Source organism: Mustela nigripes, chromosome 13 (assembly GCF_022355385.1).
Source record: "Mustela nigripes isolate SB6536 chromosome 13, MUSNIG.SB6536, whole genome shotgun sequence".
NCBI lineage: Eukaryota > Metazoa > Chordata > Mammalia > Carnivora > Mustelidae > Mustela > Mustela nigripes.
The window spans coordinates 51,809,371-51,814,961 of NC_081569.1; the positions used below are offsets into that span (position 1 = coordinate 51,809,371).

At 40.4% G+C, this 5,591-nt stretch overlaps 1 pseudogene; it reads right to left on the bottom strand.

The window, feature by feature from the left end:
- Positions 1-2,806: 2,806 nt before the first annotated feature.
- On the bottom strand, positions 2,807-3,733 carry LOC131998658 (olfactory receptor 4F3/4F16/4F29-like; annotated as a pseudogene).
- Positions 3,734-5,591: the final 1,858 nt, after the last annotated feature.

The window sequence follows — 5,591 nt, forward strand, 5'->3', positions numbered from 1 at the left end:
TGTAAGATGTGGAATAAAATCAGCACTGCTGGACATCATCTTCAGTGTCCCTCCTGCCCCCATCTCTTTGTCTCTTAATTTCTTTTCACCATCCTCTTAGCCCTGACATTCTCCTGGTCGATTTGTCACGCTGGCCATGACAAAGGGGCACCTGGTGGTCTCAAGGGTTAAGGCCTCTACATTTGATTCAGGTCATGATCCCAAGGTCCTGGGATCAAGAACCACGTTGGGCTCTCTGCTCAACAAGGAGCCTGCTTCCCCCCTCTCTCCCTGCCTGCCTCTCTGCCTACTTGTAATCTCTCTCTCTTTCTCTCTCTGTGTCAAATAAATAAATAAAATCTTTAAAAATAAATAAATAAATGTAGAAATGTTTTGCTATCAAATACTACATGAAAGTAGGACTAGAGGGTGTCAGAATGGCACAGATGGTTATACATCTGCCTTCAGCTCAAGTAATCAAACAGGTATCCTAGAATCTAGCTCAGCAGGGAGTCTGGTTCTCCCTTTCCTTTTGCCCCCCCCCCCTAAGCATGTGCACTCTTTCTCTCTCTCCCTCCCTCCCTCAATAAATAAAAAGCTTTTAAAAAATCATGTTGTAGAAAAGTATTAAAAGGCTCAAAAATTAATAATAATAATAATAATAATAATAATAATAAAGAAAGACTTGAATTTTTTTCTATTAGAACGACATAGCATTTATCTTGGTGCATTCATTCTGTTCTCAACTGGAAGAAGTACATGTAATTCTGTATCTTCTCTGTAATTTTCTAAGTAAGCAGATTTTCTGTAGTCCACAAAGGAGGTTGTAAGCAAGTTTTTTAACAGAAGACAAGAGAAACGGAAAGGAAAAAACAACAGAAAACTTCATCAAAATTAAATGTCATTAAATGAAACTTATTTCTGTTCTTTATGGGGATGGGACAGGATATATGCTGCAATGTATACTGTATTCCCTACTGTGTGTCACTATCAAAAAGTGTGAAAGACACTGCTCTAAGTAACTCTACCCTAACCACTTAGATATTCTTCACACTCCATGGCTGAGCCTCTGTGCAAAACAAATTGTTTAAGACATGAAACCTGTGGAAGAAGCAATTTATCACAGTTATAAATAGAGAGTACTGTGGGTGCTTGGGTGGCTCAGTGGTTAAGGGTCTGCTTTTGGCTCAGGTCATGGTCCCAGGGTCCTGGAATCCAGTCTTGCATCTGGCTACCTGCTCCACAGGAAGCCTGCTTTTCCCACTCCCACTCACCTTGCTTGTGTTCCTTCTCTTGCTGTCTCTCTCTCTCTGTCAAATAAATAAATACTTTTTAAATTTTTTTAAAAAATTTATAAAGCAGAGAGTAATGTATGGTGACAGATGTTAACTAGGTTTATTGTGGTTATCATTTTGCAATATATACAAACACTGGATCATTGTTTTGTATGCCCAAAACTAACAATATTATATTTCATGTATACTTCAATAAAGGAAAGAAGAGAAATTAATAAATTAATAGGATAGCAGTAAGGAAAATTAGAAGGGGACAGAACAGCGAGTGAAGGGCTTTTAAATGACTCTAACTGATAAATTGCCTCTTCCACAGGTTTCATGTCTTGCACAACTTGACATGACAAAGGAGGAATGATGGCACAGGGAGAAGGAGAAGAAAGAAAGCCTGAAAAATGAAAGGAAGGGGGTTAGAGATCTTCCTAGCCCAGAGGCCCTAAGTGACTGAGGAAAAGTGAAGAAGTAGAAGAGAAAAGAGAAAGAGAATTTGCTGGGTTTGAATAGTATAACACCAATCAAGGAGAAAGAGCCTTTTCTCAGTTCCTTTTCTTCCATGAATACATGGCTACTACCGAGATGTTCACCCACTGGGCTTCAGTATGTGCCTTCTCAAAGATTCTGTGTGTGTTCTCTCAAAGATACTGCCATCCTTGCACAGCCCTAACAATGACCCACAGAAGGGGTGAAATGTGGGCAAGCTCAGCATACAATGAGAAGACTTAGTTCATTTCTCTCAGCAAATTCTCCCATTGAGTAGGGTTTCCTTTAAAAAGAGAGTGAGAGGGGCTCCTGGGTGGCTCAGTGGGTTAAAGCCTCTGCCTTTGGCTCGGGTCATGATCCCAGGGTCCTGGGATCGAGCCCCACGTCGGGCTGTCTGCTCTGCAGAGAGCCTGCTTCCTCCTCTCTCTCTCTCTGCCTACTTGTGATCTCTGTCTGTCAAATAAATAAATAAAATCTTTAAAAAAAATTAAAAAGAGAGAGTGAGGGAAAAAAAAGAGAGAGAGAGAGAGAGTTATACAGCTCTCCCTGTTCTGAAGTCCTTAAAGAAGCTACCCTCTTTTGCATTTCTAACAATTATTTCATATAAATATTATTCCTTGGGAATTAAGGCTTAAAATTATTATCTTAAATTTAAAATACTCCATATGGGGGCACCTGGGTGGCTCAGTGGGTTAAGCCTCTGCCTTCGGCTCAGGTCATGATCCCAGGATCCTGGGTTGGAGCCCTACATCTGGCTCTCTGCTCAATGGGGAGCTTGCTTCCTCCTCTATCTGTCTGCCTCTCTGCCAACTGGTGATCTCTTTCTGTCAAATAAATAAATAAAATATTTTAAAATATATAAAATACTTCATATGTAACTCCTTCTCTATTTTCAAAAGTGAATGTCCTTCCCTCCTAAATGAAACATAAAAATAGACTCAATATCAGCATGTATAGTCAAATCAAGGTTGAACAAACAAGAGCTTTTCTCTGAGTTTGACTGCCAGTAATGAACATCAGGAATCAACAAGGGCTCTTCACAATACTGGCATCAGTTAAGAGATCTTCCTATAATTCACTAGCTGTATGCATACTCTCCTCATTGCCACCTTCATTTCTTGATTCCTGAATGTATAGATGACTGGATTCAGGAAGGGAGTGAGAACAGCATCAAAGATGGCCAGAAACTTATCCAGGTGTATGATGGGAGATGGCCACATATAGACAAATATCAAAAGACCAAAGAACAAGAATACCAAAGTGATGTGAGCTGAGAGTGTGGACAGAGCCTTGAATGAACCAGCTGAAGAGTGTTTCTGAACAGTAAGAATGATGATGATATAACAAATGATCAGCATGAAGAAGGATCATGAATCCACTACTGGCTGTGGCCATAAAATCTAGTTGGTAGGTGTCTGTGCAGGCAAGTTTGATTAACTGAGGCAAGTCACAGTAAAAACTGTCCAATACATTAGGACCACAGAAGGGCACATTTACCAGAAGAGTCATCTGCACCACAGAGAGGATGAGGCCAGTCATCCAGGCAGCCACTAAAAAAAGATACACATTCTTGAGTTTATGATGGTCAGAGAGTGGAGAGTCTTACACATGGCAACATATATGTCAAAGTCCGTGGCAATGAGCAGCACCATCTCCACACCACCAATGACGTAGATAAAGAAGATTTGAGCAATGAAGCCACCAAAGGAGATGATCTTATGCTTTCTGAAAAGATCATAAATCATCTTGGGAGAAGTGGCTGAAGAAACTCCCAGGTCAATGAAAGAGAGGTTGGCCAACAGAAAATACATGGGGGAGTGCAAATGAGAGTCACAATTCACAGTGAGCATGATGAGAGAGCTTCCCATCATGCTTGCCACATAAAACGTGGAGGATAACACAAAGAGGAGAATTTGGATCTTCCAAGATCTTCATCCATGGAATACAAACTCTGACACCTCAGAATGATTTATTCTATCCATTGGTTTTGTTGGCACGGCATCCTGAAGAAGGACAATAGGAGAAAATGTCAACTATACTAATTATGTTAGTAGATTGGGAGAGAGGTCAAAAGTATGAAAGCCTGCTTCTACTACAGCATTAGGACCAACCTGATATGCTCATGTCCTCTTAACTTAGATTACCCAGAAGAATTGGTAGCTCTCATGTGGAGCTTCTCTCTATGACCAGGTCATGTCTGCATGTGATACCCTGTGCTTCCTCTCAGGGTTGATGCCATGATTACTCATGAGATATAACATAGTCAACATGAACCAAACCTTTTGATTTGGGGTTCAAAACTAATATGATCTGGCCCCAGTCACATAGAACTAATCACTGTTGCAGTCCCTTCCAAGTCCATAAGCCTTTATCTGGAAGACATACCCTTCTTCTCTTCCATCCCAGCACCCTGCTCTGGGAATATATCCATCTTTAATATTACTTAAATGTTTACAACATCTACAAAGTCTTGTTTTATTATTGCCAGCATAGCCACCAAGTTTTCTCTACATTTAACTCTCCGCTTCCTCCCAGGGTAGATACTACGATGTTTTTCATGAGACACAAGATTAGTCAAGTTGCATAATAAGAATTCAGCACCGAATTTTTTTTTTAAGATTTTATTTATTTGAGAGAAAAAGAATGGGAAAGCACACAAGGTGGGAGAGGCAGGCAGAGGGAGAAACAAACTCCTCGCTGAGCAGGGAGCCTGACTCGGGACTCGATCTCAGGACTCCAGATTGTGATCTGAGCCGAAGGCAGTTGCTTAACCACCTGAGCCACCCAGGCACCCTCAGCACCAAATTCTTTTGATTTTGGTTTAAGACTAATAGAGCCTGCTTCCTTCACCACTTCTACAATATTTCATTCACTTCCAAAAGTACAAGCCTTACACTGACAAACGGACTCCTCCTCCTAACTTCCCACCTCTAGAACATTTTTATCTTCATGGCTTCTTAAATTTTAACTATATTTGTGAGATCTTGCTTTATATCATTAGCATTTAATTTACTGTGTCTTGTGTTTTAGTATTCTAAGCACAGTTCTAATTCACCAAAAGACTGTAAGCTCCTTGAAGACAGAGATTATGACTTATTTGTATTTAGATTCCCTGAAGTAATGAAGAAGTGGCCAACACAGAAGTGCAGGTCCATAAACTGTTAGGAGTTCTCATCATCCTAGGCACAGAAATTGAGAGTGCTAAGAAACTTACCTAGCAATCTCACATCACAGCAAAACCCAGATATATAATTTTGTATTTACTAGACTATCACTCCATGAAGGATGGGAGTGGGGAAAGGAACTTGTCTTTGCCATTTGAGAAGCACTGCCCTAGAATACTGAACACATGATCTGAGAAGTCTACATCATAGGCATTATGGTGCAATCAGAAGTATTTTTTTCAAACCTCTTTATAAGGACTTATCACATTACCTTGTAATTTTTTTTTTTTTTTATCAGAGAGAGAGAAGGGGATAGAGGGGGAGAGAGCGAGCACAGGCAGACGGAATGGCAGGCAGAGGCAGAGGGAGAAGCAGGCTCCCTGCCGAGCAAGGAGCCTGATATGGGACTTGATCCCAGGACGCTGGGATCATGACCTGAGCCAAAGGCAGCTGCTTAACCAACTGAGCCACCCAGGCATCCCATTACCTTGTAATTTTAATTTAGAGAAGCAACATAACATAGTGGAAAGAACACTGATTTGGGATTACAAAAACAAGTTTTGTTCTGGTTCAGCCACTACATTTATATTGAGCAAGTTGATTAAATTTTTGAACTTCATTTATCTGTGAGATAGAGTTAATAATACTAATTTCTCTGAGTAAGTTGTAAAGATAA